This window comes from Euprymna scolopes, chromosome 28 (assembly GCF_053919585.1).
Source record: "Euprymna scolopes isolate OS-2025 chromosome 28, ASM5391958v1, whole genome shotgun sequence".
Classification (NCBI taxonomy): Eukaryota; Metazoa; Mollusca; class Cephalopoda; order Sepiida; family Sepiolidae; genus Euprymna; species Euprymna scolopes.
The window spans coordinates 24,558,640-24,584,620 of NC_136509.1; the positions used below are offsets into that span (position 1 = coordinate 24,558,640).

Genomic DNA, 25,981 nt, shown 5'->3' on the forward strand with positions numbered 1-25,981 from the left:
TTATATTAAGAACAGCGGCCTCCACATTTTGGCCAAGTTCCATAAAAATCTAATGGTGGATTAAATGCTATGAGGCAAAAAGTGTCATTTTTGGCCATTTTGAGGCATTTTTTTACCTCTTTTAATCCCCTAGGGACACCGAATCCCAGTGTAAATGTATAACAGTGCAGTTTCAGGCCTTAACACATGTATATTTGAGTTGACCACCGTGAAAAACCACTAGTCAGACATATCAAGTTTTTAAGAAATATGAAAATAAAAGCCACAAAAAGCATTTTTAGCACTAAAAGTCCCAGGGGATGCAAACCAGAAATTACCAGAGTCACCCATACTGAATTTATATTAAGAACAATGGCCTCCACATTTTGGCTAAGTTTCAGAAATATCTAATGGATGGATCAAAAGTTATGGGACAAAATGTGTCATTTTTGGCCATTTTGGAACATTTTTCCCCTCTTTTGAGCCCCTGAGGATGCAACGGGAATTTTCGAAAAAAAAAAAAATTTTTTACTGTGAACATCTACTTAATAATCTACAATTTGTGGCAAAATTTCAGGAAAAACTAATGGACGGTTATCTGGTAATTGTCCGGACTAACAGACGCCACTAAAACATGGGTCCCTCTCTGATAAATCGAGGAACCAAAATTATATACTCCGTAGCAGACATAAACTTACAAGTGAACTTTGAATATCCTGACCAATAGTATTCATCCCTTCTTACACTGATAATTGCATAAGCATGAAACACTAGTGTTCGTAGGTATAAAAATTCCTACTATTTATTAGAAATTATATATATATATATATATATATATATATATATATATATATATATGCTCACCTCTCCCACTCTCTATAACAACAACAGAAAAAAAAAATTCAGATTTGGGTGTGTCAGGAATTTATAAAATTCTTTGGGCTAAATTTACCATCATGAAAGAAGGCGGAAGATAACTTTCTCCTGGGAATACAAAACATTTTTTTAGAAAAAAAAAAAAAAAAAAAAACTAAACAATTTCATATTTTAGAATAAATTAGTTACATTGGCATTTGGTTAAATACTACGTAAAAGTAAATTTCTGAAATAGTTTTACTGAAGCTGGAAAAATACAAAGAGCATATCAGTTCTGTGTGTATTTTTCAAACTCTGGGAGGTCTTTCTTTCCAAAAATAAACCTTGTTTAGGATGCTAACTTGTCTTGATTGCGGATCCATTCACCTGTAAAAGAATCTCTTTACAACTAGCTGTGTTGCCCGCAATACAGAAGTCAATTTATTTGTTTTAATTTTCATTTGTACATTTTAAAATTTACACAGAAAAAGAAATAAAATTTTAGTTGTAAGAAAGCCAACTCTTGTTATTTTCTTCAATTAAAAATACGAGTTCACAGAGTATTCAATGACATGAAGTCAAAATGATGTATTTTTTTCACGTAAGTTCACTGCTTTTTCTTAGTTCCCTAAATTTGGCATAACTTTAATTTTTTTAAAGGGGCTTTATAACTATAATATTTTAAAATAAATATGAACAATTTTTATACCTACAGACACTAGTGTTTCATGCTTATGCAATTATCAGTGTAGGAAGTGATAATTACTGGTGGTCAGGATATTCAAAATTCTTGCTGAATTTGAAAATTAAGTACATATATACCATTTTCTCATTTGCATGGGTTGAACTTAGTAATCTTTTTAAATAAATTGTAGCTAACTACAAATAATGCCAATAACATGGTACAACAATAACAAATAAAAATTGGTTTGTTAGAAGTAAAATTTGATTTGTTAGCTTAAATGCTATTTGGGCCTGACTTTGAAAATTCTGACAAGATTAACTTCATCAGTCAAATAGATTACTTTTTTTTTTGTTTAAGGTATATCAACTTATTTTTTTGTGTTCTAGCTGAGGATGGAGCATCTATCGAATGTCAGACATTCACCCGTTATCTCATACATTCCAGCCGAGATCTTAAAATTCTAGTAGTATCTTTAAATGCAATTGTTGGTATATCTCTCGCACTTGGTTTACTGGGTATATTTGCCAGATAGATTTTGAAATTCTTTTTTATTAGTCGAATTGCTCCACTAATTACTAGAATTATGGAGATCTTCCTAAGATTCCAGTTTCTAACATGATGTACACAAGACCTTGGTATTTCGTTATTTTTCCCTTCCCAGTTCTGTTTAATCCCACATCATTGGAGACACTAACTTCTACTAAGGTTGCTTCTTTCTCGTTGTCCCATATCATTATTTCATCTTTAATACCTGTTTTCTAGGTACGTATCTGTAGGAATTGCATAGCCATAGCGGTTGGTGTATGACTTATTTCCAACTGGTCTTTCTGGTATATTTTCCCAGGACTTGCTACTGCATTCGATATTGAACATTTTACAGATAGTCCAGTTTAGGTATTTACACACTTCATTGTGTCACATTTTACAGTAGCTGTCCCCCTTGCAGCTGGATATCAAGGGGATCACATTAATATTGTTAATGCAATTTTCTCTCTGTCTCATTGTTTTGTTAAACACATAAACTAGACAAAATCAGTTACCATGTCATAATTTGATAAAATCCATGTCAGAATGTTGCTGCAAAAGTATGACAATCTGTACCTCTCTTTCAACGTTTCTCTATGTATAAAGCAGTGATGGCGTTTGTTATTAGTTCCATGTGATTAATTCGAATCATATTTACAATACATTGCATAAATGCAATTGAAATATTTTGACAGAAACAAACACACTTCCAACAGTTCTTTCTGATATATGTTCCCAGGATTTGCTGCTACATACAATAATCTATGAGTTAGAATAAAATAAAATACGCATCAAGTGCGCTTGAAAGCCAAATCACAAAGTAATCTTAGGAAAATAAACAAAAATTTTACTTGTTTGAAATTAATCACAAATATATTTCAGAGGTATACTCCATCTTCAGTGTGTTGTTTTGTTTCTTTTTCTTTTCTTCTTCCTTGCCATGAAACAAGTAAAATATTCGTTTATTTTCCTAATATTACGTTGTGATTTGGCTTTCAAGCGTACTTGATGCATATTTTATTTTATTCAACATTTCTATATGATCTCTCATCCTTGACGTGAATCTATGGGTTACTTATTGCCAGATAAAGTTGTCAAACATACGAGGTGCCTTCAGTAAGTTTCCAGACTTTTTTCGTATGGACACTTTCATTGATAGTACACACATGGAACACTAATCCCCTTCGAAGTAATCTCCTCCGGCTGCAATGCACTTGTTTTGCCATTCCAACAACTTCTGGAAGGCCCCATGGAAATCCTCTTGTGTGAGCATGTCAGCAATCCTCATCACAGTCCCTTTCATCTCCTCAATTGTCTCATAACAACAGCCTCTAAGGTTTTCCTTGAGCTTAGGGAATAACCAAAAGTCACAAAGAGCAAGGTCTGGACTATAGGTAGGATAATTATCTTTGCTCTAAGGATACTTTGTTCTTGGAAAACATTGCATTACTCTTGGCAACCATTATTCTTAGAAAAATTTTCACAGCAGGCACCATCATTACACAATAATAATTAAAAACAAAAAAAACAGAGTATCCTAAGGAAGCACTCCACCAGTGATACTACTTTCAGAATAAATGTTTCTAGGAAAACATTACTCCTTGGCATTGCTAATTTGTTTTGTTCTCAACACTATTGACTTTTAGTGCCTTCAGATCAGGTTTCTTTGATTTCCGGTATAGCCAAACTTAAAATGACTCAACCATCAGGATCCAATGCTATGACATCACAGATCATCACCCACATCCTACAAAGGGACCAGGTTTTTTTTTTCTTTTTCAACCTTTCAGGGCTTTACATTGCGAGTGAAACAGTTACATTTGCGAGTGATTTTTCAAAGTGACAAAAAATACTAAAATGCATATTTTTTGATGATTGTGATTTTTTTTTTTGTCACCGTCAATCTTTGAAAGCTCATTACTTAGTGAACAATGTTTTTTTAACCTTTATTTTTATTTTTAATAAAAAGTGCAAAGTTAAATTATTTAAACAATAAAAGTTTAATAGAACAATACTCTTTTTTTTAAATGAAAGGTGTTTTAAAAATAAAACTTGAAGAAATTCAAATGTTTACACCTTCAAGTCTCAACATAAAATTCAGTATCTCTATTTAGAATTACACTTTAGTATTAAGAAAGAAAATAAAAAGAAATAAAGTTTTGAATTTTTTAAGAATAATACGATTGGAAATAAACTTATAGATAATAGGACATGATGTGACTAATCGACTGATCTGATTGGGCCTCTTCGATCTCCCATCTAGCCAAAGTGGAAGCATGGCCGTCATTCGGATGCAATCCTATGGCATCACGAATCACCACCCACAACCTATAAGGGGCCCATTTTTCAATTTTTTCTCTTTACCCCTTCACGTGAATTATAGTCGCGAATTTGTGATCCTGCAAACAAAGCTATATGTTAGATGGAAAAATACGTTGAAGCAACCTTGTGGTACCCCCCCCCCTCGCACAAAGTATTGGAAGTAAACAAAAAAGAAAAAAAAAATATAACAAAAAAAAAGAAAAAAAAGAAAAAAAAAGGAAATAAGCTTTTCAGCAAAACAAAAGTATAGGAAATAGGGTTGGTAGAAAGACAATGGAGAAGAAGTTGTTCACCAAAGTACACAAAGACAGCTTAAATAGTATTGTTAATCAAGGTATTACAGTAACGGAGGACAAAGAACTAGACAATAGAGGTCATTAAACTTAGTTAACTTAGAAATGATAATGAGTTTTCCACAACAATTAGGGACAGTTTTTTCGGACAGTCTTGAATTTGTGAGGGTTGAGGAGTTTGGAGTTTGGGATAGTCAAACACAGGTCGTGGTTCATAGGAGACTGAGATGAGCTAACATCCACCGACGACAAAAAGGCCCCGATAGACAATGTAGATGTGGACACCCCAGAGCCCAACTGAGATCCTAAGAATGTGTTTTCTATGCTTTATTTTGAGTTATTTTACTGTTCATAACTGTGAAACTGTGCGTGTCTCCTCGGCAGCCACCAATTGAGAGACAATGACGACGACACAGCCAGAAGAGAAGATGAAAAAGAAATCCACACGGCATTGAGGTTGGCAGCCATTATTGAGAGGGAATCTGTGGTTGCACAACATTATTATTACAAATCTTGTACAAATCATTCCAATAGTTCTTAGAGTTTGGACAAACATTTTCCCTTTTAGCTATTATATAATAGAAACTTGTAATTTTCTGTATGTCTGATTAAAAATCAAAAACTACATAAGATATGCTTACATACCTGACATCATTAGGTTCAAAGTGACGCTCACCAGGTATCGAATCAATACATGGGAGAGAGAGAGTGAGAGAGAGAGAGAGAGAGAGAGGTAGGGAGGAGATTCCCCCTCCCCCATCTTTATTGGTAGTTTCTAAAAACATCAAAAATATATTAAAAATTCAATCAGTAAGTAAGTCTTTTTGTTTCTATAATACTGAATTAGAAATCCCTGCTGTTTAAGACTCCCCTGCAAAAAAAAAAAAAAAAAAAATGGAGATCACAGAATCGACAATTTTTATATTCTCTGCATGTTTTTTTTTTTTAAATGTTATGTTTATGATATGTCAACCCCTTTTATTGGTAATTTGATGCAAAAACAATGAGTATTGTCAACAATTAATTGAAATGAGAGAGAGAGAAAAGAGATGGAGACGGAAAAGGAGAGAGAGAGACGGAGAAGGAGAGAGAGAGAAGGACAGAGAGAGAGAGAGAGAGAGAGAGAGAGAGAGAGAGAGATGGAGAAGGAGAGAGAGAGAAGGGGATAGAGAGAGAGAGAGGAGGGGAGAGAGAGAGAGAGACAGAGGAGGGGAGAGAGAGAGACAGAGGAGGGGAGAGGGAGAGAGACGGAAGAGGGGAGAGGGAGAGAGACGGAGGAGGGGAGAGAGAGAGAGAGACAGAGGAGGGGAGAGAGAGAGAGAGACAGAGGAGGGGAGAGAGAGAGACAGAGGAGGGGAGAGAGAGACAGAGGAGGGGAGAGAGAGAGAGATGGAGAAGGGGAGAGAGAGAAGGGGATAGAGAGAGACAGAGGAGGGGAGAGAGAGAGAGACAGAGGAGGGGAGAGGGAGAGACAGAGGAAGGGAGAGGGAGAGAGACGGAGGAGGGGAGAGGGAGAAAGACAGAGGAAGAGAGAAAATGAAGAAAGAGAGAAAGACAGAGAAGAGAGAAAGACAGAGATGGGGAGAGAAGAGAGGTGGGAAGAGAAGGAGAAAGAGGGAGACGAAGAAGGCGAGAGACAGAGAAGGAGAGAGAGACGTGAAGAGAGAGGAAGACAGAGTACAATTTACGTGTCTAGCTTCTTTCTTGATATCTTTGGTTTAAAAACTTCACACTTAAAAATTCATTTCCATAACCTTTAAGCTTCTTTATTTCAACTAAGAGATAACTACAACGAACAGAACTGCTAATACAAGGCCAACAACACGGATAGAAAAAGGTCAAAATAATAACGACCAGATTGTTGCTGCAATGCAATGCGATGTAATTTGAGAGAAATAATTAAAACAAGTAAAATTTAAATACAAACCTCATCGATCTTATAAGAAAAGAATATTAAACGACAAAAATAAATAATAAAAAAAAAGCCTCACTCAGAATTGTACCTCGTCTTCTATTCTGCAAAAAAGTCAGATCGATTTTGGCTCTCAATTTTCAGCCGTTCTTCTTCTGAACTGACTTTTTTTTTTTTTTCCGGTCTAGACTCAGCAACAACCGTTAGTCCCATCACCTCACCATGGGAGGAGAGCAAACAAACACGAGAAATAATTAGAGCCTATTATTAGAAATGTAGATGCAGATGAAATACTACACAATCTTGAAAAAAATAAAAATAACAGCAAAGTGTATTGAGCCTTTTGTGAACACAGACAAACACAGAGCACATTCTCTTAAATCAACATCTCTTCCCTGGGACTTGCCTGAAAAATGTCGACGAGTTTACCTATTTGGTAGTAAAATTTCAACGGAGCACTGCATAAAGAGTGAACTAAATGTACGAATCAGCAAGACGTGGGCTGGACTGGATAAGGTGGAAAGCAATTTGAAAGTCAAATCTTCCTACCAACATCAAACGCGACTTCTTTGAAGCCATAGTTACATTAGTTTTGGCATATGTGGCAATAGCACCTGGAGTTCTACCAAAAAAATTGGAGAAGAAACTTGCTAAAAGCTGCAATTAACATCTCCTCGAGGTAGCACCCTACAAGTGAGCAAGTCTACAGAAACCTTCCTTTGAGATCTCGGTCCTCATTTAAAGAGAGCAAAAGCCAGATTTGATGGTCACTGTTGGAGTATTAAAGAAAAAACTATCAGCGATGTTCTTTTTTAAAGGCAAAACAAGAATATAGTTCAGTTGGGAGAATATACAGAACATACATTAAGAAACTAATATTTTAGATTAGGAATCCGGATTCTTCAGACAACCTGATCTGGTAGCACCAGGAAACTTTTTTGAAGTCATTCTTATATTATTTCTCACATATGTCTTCTTGCCGCGATTGGTTTAATATTATTGGACCTTGGATATTGTTCAAGAGAGAGATGGATAAATAGAAAAAAAGAGAGAGTACCCGATTTGTTGATGACTGATGAAGAGCAAAGGATGAAATCGTCATCAATGTTCTTTTATGAGCAAACAAGGATGAAGTGAGGATTCAGCAGAGAACTTTCATCAAGTAATAAAAGACTCACAATTCATGAAGAATAAAAGACTCACAATTCATGAAGAATAAAAGACTCACAATTCATGAAGAATAAAAGACTCACAATTCATGAAGAATAAAAGACTCACAATTCATGAAGACTCACTATCTGGTGTGATGGAAGACGATAGAAAATGGCATGAGATCGTCAAAATGATCGATGACATTAGCACGACCAAATGATAACGATTCAGTCTTAAAACAATGGAAATCCACCCAATCGTTCCAATCTCATCAAAATTAAATTAATCATTTTTGTGTAGATATTATGGATCCTGAGCAAAATTGACTGACTCTGCTGGTGGGTTCTCATGAATTATTATCAAAATATGCAAAGCACTGTTCCCCAGTGCTGGCTTAAAAAGACTGGTAAAAACAGGAGGTGTCACGAAGGTCAACTAAGGTGTTTCTGACAAATTACTGACCGATAAATTCTCGCAGTAAACTAACATTTCTGGCAAAGTTATTTAGGTAAAGAAAAGAAAGGGGGGGGAGAAAAAGCATATGATGATGAAGGAAGAGGGAAGATAAAATAGAGAGAAGGCATCGAGGTAGATATGGTAATTGCAGTGGAAGAATAAAGCAAATAATAGCTGAATAAAAACAAAGGTTTACAGACGATCAGAGTCTTTTTGTCACTACCCAAACAATCCATGTCATTTTGAGAAGTGCCCAGACTTGTGGCCAGAAATTGATAACTCAACTTCGCCCAGACAAACTTAGTCAAAAAAAAAAAAAAAGCATTCAATTAAAATCACAGACTCGAGCCATCCAAAACATATTTCTTAAATCAGAAAAAAAAACTATCATTTAACTTTCTTTGTATGACAACATACATAGATGAATTTTTAACCAAATTATTTTTCTATAAGAAAACACTTATCATTGACTTGTTGATTCATTCTTTTGTCTCTTTTGTGTTTTAAAACAAACCAAACCTTTCCAGCACCAAGGGTTTTCTGCTGAACGGTGACCTTTTGCAAGTAAAGAATTCACTAGCGACCAGAAAAACAACCTGGAAATCATCCTGGAAAACGAAAGTACTGCTTTAATACCTCAAAAAATCTATTGATGTGGAAATTGCATTGCCACACAGACTGCACATTTCTGTGTACCTTGGAGCTAAATCTGACAGGATATGTATGATTCCAGCATCCAGTGAATGCCTGAATACATTTAAAGGGTCCTTGAGGCTAGATGATGTTACATTTGTGATCCTGCAGTTGGGGATCACATTTAACTTGTAATCCACAGTGATCGTGGACAATAATCTGTGGCAGCTAGGGATTACATTTTCAGTGTTGGTTTCTTGTTGTAACCAAGATTATATGTCGGGTGTGTAAAAATGAGGTTAAAATGGAAAATTCCATCTACGGCAAGATTAAGAAAATGAAATTTCTATTAGAAGTTAAGTTAGAGCTACGTGTACAGAAAGCTGTGTTAAAGACAGGAAGTATGTGGAAGAGAAGCTAGAGAGTTTTGAATCTACATCAAGCAGAAGACTTACAATGCACATATGAAGAGCTACCTAGTGTGATGGAGGATAGAATGAGATAGCATGAGTGAGACTACCACAACTAGATGATGATGATGCTGATGAATGTTAACATTTGAAGCCTTCTGATTTATCAACATTAATTCGTGATTGTTTCATATTTCTAAGCTTACACACCAACACATTCTAATTGGCTAAATGTAAAAATGTTGTGTTCAGTTGGTTTTAATAAAATTGACAAATTACTTGGTGGTTTTAGAGGATCGGGAATTTTGCTGCTTTCTGCTTTCTTTCCCTCCCACTCTGACTACAGCATAACCCTACCTCCTTTTCGCTCTTCATTGGCAATATAGTTTTCCCCTGTGTTCATCAGAATGTTTAACTACCTTTCCAAAAACCATGTTCTTAAAATTTAGTCTTTCTTTTCAACTACAGAACACACTTTATTTAGAACTAGCAGAGGTGGGAGTTCGACCTTGCTCGTCGTAAAATATGCTTAATATATTTTAATTCATGCAGATTTCCTATTTATTATTACAGAGCCAATTTTCTATTGAATATATATATATATATATATATATACATATATATATATATATATATATATATATATATATATATATATATATAGAGAGAGAGAGAGAGAGAGAGAGAGAGAATAAATGACAAAAACCTATATTCCAAAATACATGATATTGACCATCTTATAATTTATTCCTTTAGTTCAGTTGACTTATACAATTCTTGACAGCATCTGTTTCCTAGCGCAAAATCAATCTCACTTAATTATTATATCAATCAGTGAATCTATTATGCCCTTAACTCATCAGAAGAACTAGCAACAATCAATCTGTCAAAAGGAAATGATTTGACATGATTAAAATCTGAAAATTGGAAGAGAAGCTGCAAATACCTTTAATATGTTTCCATTACGCCATTTTGAATTTTATCTATTTTTATCTATATATATATATATATATATATATATATATATATATATATATATATATATAGTACTTATTTTGAAAGTTAAGAAACAATGAGTGGGGTGCCATCAGCTAGAATTGAAACCAAAACATTTAGCACTCCAGCCACGTTCAATACCGTTTGAGCTAAACTGACAGACAGATTAGAAAGTTATAAAATTAAACCACTTTTAATTTTGATTAGTTTATGTACGCACAAACTAATAGAAATGTTGGCAAGTTAGAATGAACATTTTTGCATTTCACCTTGACGACTTTTGTACGCATTAATGATCCATCCAAACAAAGATTTTACTCATTAGTGTATGATTAGTATTTCCTGCTAATTTCAGTGTTATGTAACCAGCAGTTTTAGAGTTTACCGGTTAAATATTTTGACACACATAAATATACATTCATTTACTGTTTTACTTATATAGATAAAACATATGTAAGATCTATATGCAATCAAATTCTACATCCCTCATCAATTCATCCGAAAGATAACAAGTGTGCGCGAGAGAAGGCAATGGATAGGAGGTCGGAAAGAAAGATAAAGAGAAAGAGAGAAGAGGGAAATAAGAGGCACGAAAGAAGAGAGAAAGGGAGTGTGGGTGGGCAACGATTGTGGATTGTTGAAAAAAAGAATGTTCTGATACTAACATTGTGAGCATTTAACTAATGCACTAAATAATAAATCAAACAAGCCGTGCGTGCATGGTCCCCCTCTGGTGCTGCATGTGAGACGACGCCACAAAAAATAGTGAAGAAATGACGAATGTTAAAAGCGTGAAGGTCCAACGTTACCTTCACATTTTTGCCAACTTTCAGAAAAATCTAATGGATGGGGCAAAATTATGGGGTAAAAAGTGTCATTTTTTGCAATTTTCGGGCATTTGTAAACTCTTTTGAGCTCATGGGAATGCCAAATCCCAGTGAAAATGGACAAATGGTGCAGTTTCATGCTTAAGACATGTATATTTGAATTCAACGCCATGGAAAACCACTATATAGACATACATATCAAGTTTTTGAGTAATATGAAAAAGAGCTCCAAAAAGGCATTTTCTTTTAGCCCTAAATGTCCCAGAGGGATGCGAACCAGAATTTTGCCAGGGTCACCCATACTGAATTTATATTAAGAACAATGGCCTCCACATTTTGGCCAAGTTTCAGGAAAATCTAATGGATGGATCAAACGCTATGGGGCAAAAAGTGTCATTTTTGGCCATTTTGAGACATTTTAAAACTCTTGAGCCCCTGGGGATGCAACGAGAATTTTTACATAACATTTTTTTACTGTGTACATCTATTTACTGAAATACAATTTATGGCAAAATTTCAGGAAAAACTAATGGCTGGTTATCTGGCAATCGTCCGGACTAATGGATGCATGGACACCACTGAAAACATAGGTCCCTCTCCGATAAATTGGGGGACGAATATCATGCTTAATCGTTGCTGGTCAATGGATAAAATATGACACATTATCAGTTTGTGACAGCATCCATTAGGCCAGTTAAGTAAACACCATCCTCTGACACATCTATCATTCACTAAAGTCAATTCTATTTCAAAATATCACCTTAATTCTAGGTCAACTTATAGATTTTATATAAAAATTGATATGCTTATATATATAATTTTTATTAACTACATATGTGCATACATATTTTTACTGCACTTCCTTTAGAAATGTTGCGTCATCAGAAAGCCCTTTCAAATGACAGAAAGATATTGTATAAAAAGAACTATTAAAATAAAACAGTAGATGTGTGTGTGTGTGTATGTATGTGTATGCATGTGTGTGTAAATATTTAACTGATAAACTCTTAAACTACTAGTCATATAACACTGAAATGAACAGGAAACAGTAATCATAGACCAAGGATGGTTTATGATGAATAAAATTTTTGCTTGGATGGATGAATAATGCATACAGAAATATGTTGGCAAGCTGAAATGCAAAATGTTCATTTCAACTGGCCAACATGTTTCTGGTACTTTTGCGTATGCACAAATTTATATAATAGCTTGAAGTGGTTTAATTTTAAATCTTTTTTATCTTCCGATAGCTCAAATGATCAGGAACGCTGCTGGAGTGCTAAATGTTTTGGTTTGGATTCTAGCTGATGGCACTCAAGTCATTTTTTTTTTTTTTAACTTTTGAAATCAGTCAATAGAGAATTGGCTCTGTAATAATAGATATGAAAACCGCATGAATTAATATATATATATATATATATATATATATATACATACACGCACATATATATATGTATACACACACACATATATACACATATATATATACACACACACACACACACATATATATATACACACACACATATACACATATATATATATACACACACACATATACACATATATATATATATACACACATATATACACATATATATATATACACACACATATATACACATATGTATACACACACATACATATATACACACATACATATATATATATACGCACACATATATACACACATACACACACACACACATTATATATATATATATATATATATATATATATATATATATATATATATATATATATATATATATATATATGTATATGTGTGTGTAGTTTACGACCGGGCAAGACCCCCACCATGTGGATATTAAAATAAAATGAATAAAAACAATTTCCCCAGAGATCAATAAGATTTTATGGGGGCAAACCCCCCTCATTGAGGTGGGGGAGAAGGAGTAGTTCCATACAATTTATTTTCAATAGTTTTTCATCACCATTGTTGTTCAAGAGGCAGATGCATTGTTAACAGCTTCCATGGTGGATGAATAGTTCAGAATTAGTTCCTATCATCAACATGACTTCTGACCCATTTAGAACAAGTACTTCAGCCCAAAGCATTGAAACAGAGATGAGAACACTCAGAGAGCACAGACCTGCACCAACATCCAACTATATCCAACCTGAACAGATTATTTGTAAAGTTTAGTTTTTAAACACTTTTTGACTTTGACTTTCATCAATGCATAAACTTAACTTTAATGAATCATTAAATGTCTCTGAAACAAACACAGATTTTAATATTTATAATAACTAGATCTGTGTACAGGACATTGCCTGGAGAGGGGAGAGCTTAAAAAAAAAATGTAAATATGATTTTTTTTTTTTAATTGTTCGAGACGAGGTATGAAGCCACTTGATGCAAGGTGGTAAAAAAAAATTTTTAAAATAAAATAAAATACTACTTCAAGTTCAAAAACTAGCTAATGATAAGTGTTAGATGACCAGATTGTGCCCTAGAAAACAGCAATTCTTCCCCCTTTGTCAGAAACATCGCTCGCAGAAGGTGAGGACTAAAGGACAAAGTAAAGGAAGGTTTTCTATTTTAATAAATATTCGATTAATAATAAAAAAAAGTTTGTGTATTTATCAAAGAGGCAAGAAATACGTGCCCAAGAACATGTCTGAGAGTTTTATTAATACAGATAGCATTAATGTATAATTATATTTGTTACAGTGTAAATTATCCTCCAATCTATAATAAATAGTAATGTGTATTTATTTGTAAATATTTATCAATCCTGCCCAATCATGCAAAAATTAGCAAATAAAAAACAGAAAGAACCCCCCCCCCCAAAAAAAAAAACCTACCAGGCGAATCCATTTCAAGTACTTAGGAGAATTGAGAAAGCAAATAGCAAGTCCGACCCCCCCCTTTTAATCTATTTCCATAATGAAACGTTTTCTTTTTTATTTCCTTTCTTTGTTCGATACCGATTTATACATTTTTCTTTCCTATGTTCTTTTTAAAACTTTCCAGTTTGAGAAGTTTTCCTTCTTTCTTTTAACTTCATTGGTTCAGACATTATTTTATAGGGACATGTGAAGACTGGCGCAGCATACGTTTTGTTGTCACTTTTGATGAAGACTGTACAGACTTGTAATAATATAGATCCAGAAAAAGATAATGTGTGTGAGGACACTTCTCAACCTATATACTCAACGAGTTTTTGATCTACAGACTCGAAATTTGTTATATAGAGCATTCAGACACATGGAAAACTTTTTTAGTTGGTTTTCATCTGGAAATAAGGGCTGCTAAGGAGTCAGAATTGAAAAATTGGAACATGGACGATTATCGGATTTTTATCTGTATCATCTTGATCACAGATGTGCATGTCACGTGACAGATTACTTATGTTAAGAATAAGTAGGTTTGAAAACATATTTTAAAGATCGTGTGTAGATGGCCCAATCGTATCATACTTGACTCACTGTTTTTAGGCTTTAGTTATGATCTCAGCTCAAGTATTTTTTTTTTTTTTTTTTACTTACAAGGAGTGAACTTTTTAGAAAAAACATAATATTCACATACACAGGTTTCAGTTTCCGTATGAATTAAAATATATTTATGCATATTTTACGACCAGGCAATGGACGAGAAGCCTGCTAGTAATATAATAGATTTTGTGCATTGGAATTTGTACGAACTAGCCTTTCAAGCTGGACATTGAATTATAATCTGTAACAATTATTTTCAAACTTAAATGTTGCTACCAATCATCTACCACCGAGTAAAATGGAGGTGACCGTTGCCTAATGGTTAACGACATAGACTGACGACCTGGTTGTTCCAAGTTCGAATTCAGTTCGTTGCACAAAAATCACTTTCACTTAGGATGTTGGCAACCTTCATGCAGTCCTTCTTGTGAGTACTCAATGTCTTTCTAGAAAGAATTCTGACTAGAAAAAATATTGTGGAAATCAATGCCAACAATAGAATCTTTGGATTCATATAATGATGATAATGATGATTGAGCAAAGGTTTCTTTCTCTTTGTTTTTGTACAAATCCCTTATACCATAAATCCCTGTGTTTCTGAATTTTTGAGATGAGGATTGATTATTTGTATGATTTGGATTCTTCGGACTACTATTCTCATCTTGAGTGTTATTCATTGTCATGAGTCCTTGCAGACAATTCACAGTTCATAATGTTGACCAATGTTTGTACTTCCATAATATTCCTCATCTTTCAGCTGACAATTATTCTACATTCTATTTCATTAACCAGGCGGTTAGAGAATGCCCCTCTCCCCCTCACCTCCTACTGACATGAGAATCTCCCCTTCTGAGGCCTTCCTTCTTGGTTCCATTGAAAAACACACCACCCGAGCACAGAAGTGGGGTGCTCAACAGTTGCGATAACAAGATGGAGCTATAAAACTGACCCAAACATCCCCAAATGTGGAGGGGACGACTATATGATGCAACACTGTCTTGTCTGCTTCCTACTGCCCCTGACTGGTGCAGCTTGAAAAATTTTGCAGAATACGACAATAATGGAAATAACTATGTAAAAAAGTGAAACCGTTGCATGACAACATATTTCAAAGACACAAAAAGAAAAACCAGTGATGACATAAACTTGAAAAAGCGGGAAAAAGAAACGAAAATCTTTTTAACCTTGTGGTTAATCGTATTTTTCTCCTTCAATTCAATATAACTTACTTCTTTGCTTCCAGTGTCAGACTTAAACTTTTTATTCCATTTTCTTTTCCCATGAGTGAATAATGAAGATGAGTAGACTATCCAGACAATGTTTAAATGGATCTTAAGTATCCAGGGATTATCCTAATCCGTTTGGCTTGGATGAATTCCAAATCTGGAAAGAACAAAAAAATAAATAAATAAAGAAGCAGGACAAAAGATAACAAATTAACATTTTTTTTTTTTTTTAATTACCAATAAATAAAAAAATGATTTGGTGAATCAGAACAGTGACTCAAAGTCCGCAACAAACGTTGTCAGATAAATAATTTGCATTTATATAAAAAAAATTACTTAAAAATAAGTAATCAAATTGGCTTAAAAGAAAATACATGTTTTGTATTTATTTTTAAAAATATCTTTTTTAAAGATAATACTTTACAAAGATAATATTTAGTTACTTTTTTTTTTTTTGCATAAAATAATAAAATGTTATTGTTTCACTATTTTGAATTTGTTTTTAGTATTATAAAAAGTATATTACTTTATGAAATATCTATTGATTTGTTAAATTATTTTAGAAAAATCAAATAAAATGTTTTGTTTTTTTTAAATTCAATAAAATGTTTTTTTTAAATCAAATAAAATGTTTATTTTAAATCAAATAAAATGTTTTAAAAAATCGAATAAAATGTTTTATTAAAATAGAATATTTTTTTTTAAATAGAATAAAATATTTTTAAAAATAGAATAAATCTTTTTAAAAATAGAATAAAATGCTTTTTGCATTATAAAAAATATATTACTTTATGAAATTTAGTGATTTGTTTAATATTTTTTAGAAAACTATAATAAAAATATATTTTTGCATTAATACTTTTTTGTATGAGTAAAATTATTATTACATATAATTTAAATATAATATGACAGAACATTTTTAAATAAATGCATTTTTTTTTTACATCGTTTTTTGCTGCAGACTTAAAGTCGCCAATTTTCTGATTCACACAATTTTTTTAAATTTTTTTTATTTCAATTGGTTTTCACTGGATATTTGATATGTTGACAAAGTTTCAGCCGATGTGACCAACCATCTTCAAGTGTTTGTTAGACATGTCAACAAATGTCATAAAAGTTTCTCATAAGAAATCAAACTTTTCTCATTCCATTCATAACTTTTAATCCTGTTCCAGAATTTGAGATGAGGATGGATAATTCATTTTTTTTTTTTTTTAAATTCAATTTTCACCCTAAACAAGGATTGCTGCCACTTTGAAGTGGAAGGGGGGGGGTACTATCGAGGACATAAGTTGCATGGGTATTATGAGTAACAAGATGTCTGTTCACATTACACTTGAACTTCTGCATGTCAGTACAGTTTGGAAAGCAGAATCCCGGAAGGGAGTTCCAAAATCTAGCAGTTCTGGGAAGAAACTTAAATCTTATATCACTACTAAGACAAATTTTCTGAATAGATAAAAAAAAATTTTCCCGATCAGCTCAACATCCAGTGATCGTACATCTCATCGTTATCTAATTTCTTATATCACTTTGAATCTTACCTTTAACTTTCATTCTATCCTTATGCTAAGATGAACACATTTTAATACTCTATTCAACTACTTTTAAAAAATCAGACAGACGCAGTTACAATATCAGAGACTCCCTTGAGATGCTTTGTGCCTGGCCTAAATTACGGACTAGAACAATAAACCATAACACTATGTACTTATGATTTCTCTTAAAACCGTAAAAATACCGCTGCTAGTATGCTACGTATTTGGATCATCTGAACTACCATTCTCATCTTGGATGTTATTCTCACAACGAGAGATCAATATTTTGATAATACACAGTACTAAGTAGTAAAACTACATGTCTAAAACAAGAATAGGTCGAATGCTACTAAAGTTCATACTAGAATTGTCTGCAAGGAATTGATGTGTCACGGATATAAGTGCTAAGTGTCATCAGTAGTTTAGGATTTAATCCTCAGTACGAACAATAATATATTTATGAATTACTTAAGGCTTCTAACTAGTCATACTGACAGAATGAGAGCGAGCTACCCCTGAGGATTATGTAAAAGGTATCCATTCGAAATCCCTCCCATACAGATTTCAGAGTTTGACAAGATACTCCAGAAGATCGGAGGTTAAATCAACCAAACATTGTTAGAATACCATTCAAGATGAGAACAGTAGTCCAAGTAATCCAAATACAATTTTCAATAATCTCATAATATTATTCATCATTAACCTGACAATCTATTTTATTGACTCTTATCTTCAAGTGGCTTTTAACCTTGATAAGTGACGGCTTATTAGTACAATAAACAAAAAACAATGTATTATTTATCCATTTCTTTATCATGGACTATTATTCTCATCTTCTAGTTGTTTCACGACTGCCAACTATTCCTCAGGTGGTTAACCGCAACGAGATAGGAACACAAATCTCCTATTACTGCCTTCCATAGTTGTCGTCTCACCACGTTTTTGGCCAACTAAGCCTCTGGCCAACTAGAAGATGAGGATAGTAGTCTGCAATAAATAAATGGATAAATAATACAAATTATTCATCTAAAAAGAATTTCAATTAATTAAATAAAAAAAAAATGCATTTCCCAATTTATACCATTGTTTTTTTTTGGGGGGGGTATATTAGAAATTGATGTGCTGAGGACACGGAGAGTACAGGAAAGTTACTCCTTTCCTTTCTTTGTTCATTCAGCTTAATCTTTCATCATCCTTCCTTTTTACTTCTTTCATGGCATTAGACTTTTACATTAAGATTCAACTATGCTAAAAAAAAAATGGCTTGAATTGCTACCCCTTTTCTTCCTTCATTGATTCATTGCATTCACTTTCTTCATCACTTCAAAAGCAAGTAACAAGTCTATGTCAAAATAACAGGCCACCGAAACTTCTTTCAAACAGTGGCTTGCTCAATTGAATTCAAGCATCTGCTACAACTGGAATACCACAAGCTGAAAATTCCTTTAAACCTTCTGTTATTTCTCCAGTGAATTCTAGCCACACACAAACAATAGAAATTTGAAAAAACTTTCTGCAGCTCTTGCCTATTCCTTATTAAAAAATAGAAATAGAAAACGTCAACAAACTTTGGTCTTTCAAAGTACACTTCACATCTATGTAAAATTGTTGATATAAATATATTTTGTTCATTAATTCATATTTTCTTATTTCATTTCCAAAATCTTGTTAAGTTAGCACTTGCTAACTGGTGACCCATTCATATTTTCATCCATCTTTTTCACTTACCAATTTAACGACATGAATATTAATTGTTAGCACTGTTCTTGGCATTTTTCAAAGAGATTACTATCACCAAACTACCTATAACCAGAAGCAGCACTACAGTTTTAACATTATTTTACATTAAGGTTTCTTATGTATTTAAATACAATAATTTTTTTATTTTCTCATTGAAAGCTGAAACAGTATTGTATCTTTCTAGCAACCTCTCAAAAAAAAAAAAAAAAGCACAAAATGTTTATCCTCAAGTGGTTTTTAGCCTTGACAACTGATGACATTTGTTAAAGAGACAACAAAAAAAAACATGGTTTCCCCATTTTATATGGTTTTCTTTGGTTTCACTTTTATTATTTTTAATTTAAAATAAAGGTAGTGTAAAATGTGTCGAGTTAGAATGAAAAACAAAATGGTTTCATAGTCGAGTCTCGATAATCAGTCAAAAATAAAAAATTACACAAAATACCGATAGAAACACATCCAATAAATGTCACCAATCATGTGTAAATATAGTTTCCTACCATGATAGTAGAGTTTATGTAAATTTTATGATTCATATTATTTTGATTCATCGAATTTTTCTCATTTTTTTTTTTTTAACAAAGGAATCACCACTTATCAAGGCCCAGAGGCTACTCGAGGATAAGGGTTAAAGAGTGTACAGTGGTAAAAAGGACAATATCATAGTAATCATTAGAAGTGTAAATTTGGTAAATTGGATTACTTAAACGGAATGGCTCATCAAGAACTTGTTTACATTGAACTTGAAAACGGCCACATTGCAGTCAGCTGGAAAGCAGGTAAACGGAAGAGAGTTCCACAGGTGTGCAGTTTTAAGAAAGAAGCTAATTTTTACAATGTTTCGATTGATGTAAACTCCCATCTTTTTTCAGGTGTATATGATCAAATTAAGGAATGTTTCTGTTGAACTCGGGAATCTGGATGCAATTTCGAACGAAACCCTTCATTTTATTTACTTCACTGGGTGAGTGAGTGTGTGAAACAGCACTAACTCTATTCGGGTTTAATCAGCTTCCTCCGAAGGATTAAGTTTCATGGGAGTATGAAATTCACAAGCAGTCCTCAGTTACATGTATATCTCCGTTAGGGAAGATGACGTTACGTTTTTGCAATTCTTGCAGGGAGGTGTTGACATACTTCTACATACAGCGCCTGGAATTGCCAAATTGGTCACCCATTATAGTAATGACGTTGCTTAACTTTGGTGATCTGACGGGAACCAGTGTGTCAATGTAATTATGCCGTATATACTTCAATGGGTAGCATGCTATCATTCTGTTAGCCATGACTGGATAGAGCTCCTAAGAAATTTGTCAATATATTTTTGTGAAATCTATACTCAAGATAACAACAGTAGTCTGAAGAATTCAAACAAATAAGCAATTCTTATCCCAAAAATTCAAATAAAGGATTATCATTGCTAATCTATGTGTATTATATGTTACTTTGTAACACACTGACAAACTCTTTGATGTGTATGGGGTGGAAAGAATAAAAAATGTAGATAGTTGTGTCAGAAATTTTAATGTGTAGTATTGTTGATGGTTGTCTATCTTTATCAATGTTGTTGTTGTTTCAATAGAGTGCACCCTGATCAGGTTGATCCGCTTTCTTCCCCAGCCTGAACTACATTTTGAATCATGGTGACGCAAGTACAGTGGTCCCGAGCAAGATTGCATGAGATAACTAACCAATTGCCATGCAATCATCAAAGGCTGACCACCTGTGCACCCAAGAGTTCAGTCAAGTTTTCCTTGATAGTTGTTGCCCAGGTTCTCAACTGTCAATCGACACACTTACGTCACGCAGACAGAGAGGCAAGGAGTGGTTGTTTTTGTTTTACGGCATATCAACCCTTTTCAGGTTAGTTAATGCCGAATCCAAAGATTTTGAAGAAAATTTTTTTAATAGAATATATTTGTTGTTTCATTTCAATGTATGGTCCCTCTCTACTGCTGCATGCAAGATGATGCCACTTGAGATAATAGTGAAGAAATGATGAATGTGAGAAGTGTGAAGGGTCAACGTTGCCTTCACATTTTTGGCAACTTTCAGAAAAATCTAATGGATGGGGCTAAAGTTATGGGGTAAAAAGTGTCATTTTTTGCAATTTTCGGGCATTTGTGACCCTATTGAGCTCCTGGGAATGCCGAATCTCAGTGAAAATGGACAAACAGTGCAGTTTCACGCCTTGAAACATGTATATTTGAATTCAGCACTGTGGAAAACCACTATGTAGACATACATATAAAGTTTTTGAGTAATATGAAAAAACAGCTCCAAAAAGGCATTTTTTTTTAGCCCTAAAAGTCCCAGAGGGGTGTGAAACAGAATTTTGCCAGGGTCACCCATGCTGAATTTATAAGAACAATGGCCTCCACATTTTGGACAAGTTTCAGGAAAATTTAATGAACAGATCAAACACTATGAGGCAAAAAGTGTCATTTTTAGCCATTTTGGGGCATTTTTAACCTCTTTGGAATCCCAGGTTAATGTGCACATCTATTTAATGAGATACAATTTGTGGCAAAATTCCAGGAAAAACTAATGAACGGTTATCTGGCAATTTTCCGGACTAACGGACGCATGGACAGACACCACTGAAAACCGAGGTCCCTCTCCAATAAATCGGGGGACCAATAAATGTGTTTTCCAAAACATTTAAAAAAATTTTTTTTTTCAAAACATTTCAAAACATTTTAAAAAATTATTTGTCAAAATATTTTAATAAATTATTTTTCCAAACATTTCAATAAATTATTTTTCCAAACATTTCAAGAAATTATTTTTCAAAACATTTGTTAATTTTCTAAATTCTTAATGGCAGCCACTCTGACTTATGATTTATTAATTGCATAGCATACATTTTTGGGTCATTTAATGCAAAATTCAGTAATTTTGAAAAGGTTTCTATGCTTTAAGCTTTTTATATTTTCAAAAAATGTTATTAATGAAGTTTGTTTACTTTCATGGTATATCAACACTTTTTTATATTATTTAATGCTAAATCTGGTAATCTCGGACTACTGTTCTCATCTTGAGTGTGATTTTCACAACGTTTCGGTTGATGCAACCTCCGACCTTCTTCAGGTGCATTTTGTTGAACTCGTGAATTTGGATGGAATTTCGAACGGAACCCTTTATTTATTTCATGGGGTTAGCATGCTCTTGTTCCATTAGCCATGACTGGATAGAGGTCCCAAGTAATTCCTTCAGGCAAATATCACATTTTTTTTATTTTTCCAAGTACTCCAACGACTGCACTAGTGATATTCTGCTGAAGGCTAAAAGTTCAATTCCCAGGGTGGGCGACTGAAAGATACAATTGTGAATTACTTAGGACCTCTATCCAGGCAAGGCTGATGGAACAAGAGCATGCTACCCCCATGAAGTAAATAAAGGGTTCTGCTCGAAATTTCATCCAAATTGCCGCGTTCGACAAGATACACCTGAAGAAGTTTGGAGGTTACATCAACCGAAAGTTGTGAAAATAACACTCAAGATGAGAACAGTAGTCCGATGAATCCAAATAATATGAATAACCAATCCACATCTCAAAAATTCAGAAATGTTCAACTGATGCCACAAAATGAAAATATTAAAAAGAAATGTCTTTTTGGAAGTTATTGAATAAAAAAAATTTAAAAACGTTGGCCTTAATGTATTTGCTCAAATGATCGACTCCCCACATGTTGAAATTTATGACTTTCACCATTTTCTTCCAGAAATATGACTGATTTAATGCCAACAAACCATTTTATTTTGAAGATTCAAGCTTTTCTTTGATCATAAATGCCATGTCAGTGCATGTTTTATGTAGTTGCAAACAACAGAAAACATAAATATACAAATATAAACTAGCTGATGCCACCATTCGGTGAAAGTTTCTAAATATAATCTTTGAATTACATTTTATTGAATATTGATTGAACAAATCGAACTACTTTTTTTTTTTTTGCACATAATTTGGTTTAATTTCAAAGTCGAATGTCAAGTAAATTCCGCATAATCTAAAAAAAAAAAAAAAATAATAAATAAAAAAAAACAATAAAAAAAAAACATGCATGATAAAAATGGTATTGGAAAAAAATTGTCCAAGTGAATAAATAAGAAAATAATTGCAAAAAGCAAGCACAATTTTGTAAAAAAAAAAATTAGGATGGTTTAGAAGAGGTGGGGCCAAGCTCTTTTCTTTTCAGTTTTAAATAGGGATTAAGCTTCCCACTCCCCAATTCATTATAATACCATATTTTAAAAATAAGCATTTATCGTTTTCAAACAAATAAAATTAATTTTTCTAATGCTTTTGTGAGGGGGGGGGACAGGGTAATAAGTTCTTTGACCTCTAGTTTTAAATAAAAACTTAGCCCCCACCAAAATAATATTTTTTTCTTAATTTATCGTTTTCAAGCAAATAAAGTTTTTCTTTTTAGGTGGTAGGAAGAGAGCTTCTGCCCCTATAGTTTAAAATAACCCTCTTCATATTTTATAATAACGATTTACTGATTCAAAAGTACAGAATGGAATCATTAAAAAGGGGATTCATCGTAGTGTTAATGAATAGGGTCAGCCTGATCATTCAAATAAATTTAAAAACATAATTTTTAAAGCACTTATCTCTTATCTTCCTTTAATATTCGTTTTAATAACAACATTTGATAATCATCTTTAAATATATATAAACGGCACCGTGTGTGTGTGTGTGTGTATAGGAGTTCGTTCCCTATGGACTCCAAAACTGCTGGGACAATTTTTTTTTAAATTTCATACAAATGTACTGGGTGTTTAAGAGTGTTCTTAGGTAAGTTTTGTATCAAAATATCTTCTTCTATATCTATATATATAAAAGGCAAAATGTGTGTGACCATTTCGTGTATGTCTCGCAAAGGCTTCTTTCGCACACGCTCCTATTTAGGCATTTGGACAATACTTCAACATTGTTAATTCACATGTCCGTCATAGCAGCAGACGAATAATGGTTAGAAGCGCCGACTGTTGTCTAGGCGGTCGAGTTTCAAACCTGGCTTAAAATTAATGAGCTGTAGTACAGCGAAACAGTACTATATATCTATAATATAAAGCTGAATGTCTGTGTGTGTATATGTGTGTGTGTCTGGTCACAAATAGGTTCCTATATGGTTGACTATTATAGAAAACTGATTACATATAATGATAGAAGATGTATCGAGACACAGGAATGGGTATGTTTGATTTGGCAGAACAGTGGTTCATTAAAATTGTGGGGTCTGCGTATGCGCCTGGTCCACAAAGTATGGAAATATAAAATTTAAAAATTAAAAAAAACGTTTACAAGTGTTTTTGATATAGATGTACATAAGAATACTTTGATAAGTATGTTTTAACTTAAATAGGGATGGTATGATAAAATTGTGGGGTCTGTGTTCGCGCCTGGCCTCCATAGAATGGAAATAGGCACAAACTTTATTAAAGACTTTTCATGTCTATCTGCGTAAGTATACTTTAATAATTATGTTTCAGTTTGAAGAAATATGGTATAATAAAATTATGGGGTGTTTGTTCGCACCTGACCTCCATAGAATAGAAATATGTCACAAAGTTTAACAAGGTTTTTTAATATAGATCCACAGAATATTGTGATAAGTGTTTCAGTGTGAACAGGTATGGTATAATAAATTATGGGTTTTATCTATTTTATTTTTATTTTCATCATATTTTGCTTTGGTTTTGATACCCCCAAATTCGAAGCTATCTCTTTACAACCCTTCCTTTCCATAACCTATCATACTTTCATAAATCAGAGTCCATTTTCAATGGTTAACGTCGCACGGTTTTTTTTTTTTTTGCACTTTAATTTACAACTTTGCCTCAACGGTTCGGGTTCGATCCGCATACTTACTTTTTTTTTTTAACCCCCCACCCCCGAAGTTTCCACACACACCTCCAAACACCCGGGCAACGCCGGGTACCCCTCGCTAGTACTTTCATAAATCAGAGTCCATTTTCTGTAGGCTGTTTTTTGAACCCAGTCAACGATGGGTACTTTTGCTAGTATATATATATATATATATATATATATATATATATATTTTACATAGGCGTCACCACTTATCAAGGCCGATAGGCCACTTAAGGATAAGGGTTAAAGAGTGTAGAGTAGTCAAAAGGACAATATAGTAATCGATAGTAATGGAAGTTCAGTAAATTTGCTAACTTAAGTGGAACGGCTCATCAGAAACTTGCTCACGTTGGACTTGAAGACAACCATATTATAGACAGCTGGAAAGCAGGAATATATATATATACTAGCTGTACCCTGCCACGCGTTGCTGTGACTTAATTTCGTGTAATGGAAAATTCTAATAAAAAGAGGAAATACATGTTTCTTATATTCTTAGTACAGCAATCCACTCCAAAAAGTAAAAAAAAAAAAGGCGAAAATAAACAAAATATGGTACTCTTGCAGAATTGGATTCGGATCCTCGGGAGTTACCATCAATCATGGCTTGGGCTCGACCAACATTCAGTGGATTAAGCCGAAAGTTGCTAAACCATTGAAACGCTAAATAGTTTTCTTTTTTATTGTATTCAAAAATGTGAGTTTTTAATTAATATTTCGGTAAGGGGGATGTTACTATACACAGATTCGAAAAAGTTGTTCAAAAACGAATAAATGAAAGCAAAGGTAAGGTAAATTACGTTTCTATCTAACTGGATAATTTTTTAGTGTTTTTATTTAATGTAAAATGTTTAATCGGCTGAAAATGCAGTGTTTATCTATGTATTTGAAAGTTTGTTTGGGAAAATCAGTTAAAAACTATACAAAACAATGTCAGACACCTACTGATTATATGTTATTGTGACATAGGCTGACATAATTGGTGGGTTTCTGATAGTATTTTGTATAGTTTTTTAGTTTTAAATCATTTTCTCAAACTTAACATCATCAACAGTGTCCATCACCGTTTGTATTTTTCAAATACACTGATAAACA

General features: G+C 33.3%; 1 protein-coding gene across 2 annotated transcripts in view; it reads right to left on the bottom strand.

Annotated features, from left to right (window-relative positions):
* The window catches only part of LOC145249507 (uncharacterized), a 451,591-nt gene that overhangs the window by 165,178 nt on the left and 260,432 nt on the right, over positions 1-25,981 (bottom strand). For both annotated transcript variants that reach the window (XM_080111122.1, XM_080111123.1), the window contains exon 3: positions 15,734-15,887. The gene's annotated coding sequence lies outside the window, so the exon portion shown is untranslated. The remainder of the gene's footprint in view (positions 1-15,733; positions 15,888-25,981) is intronic.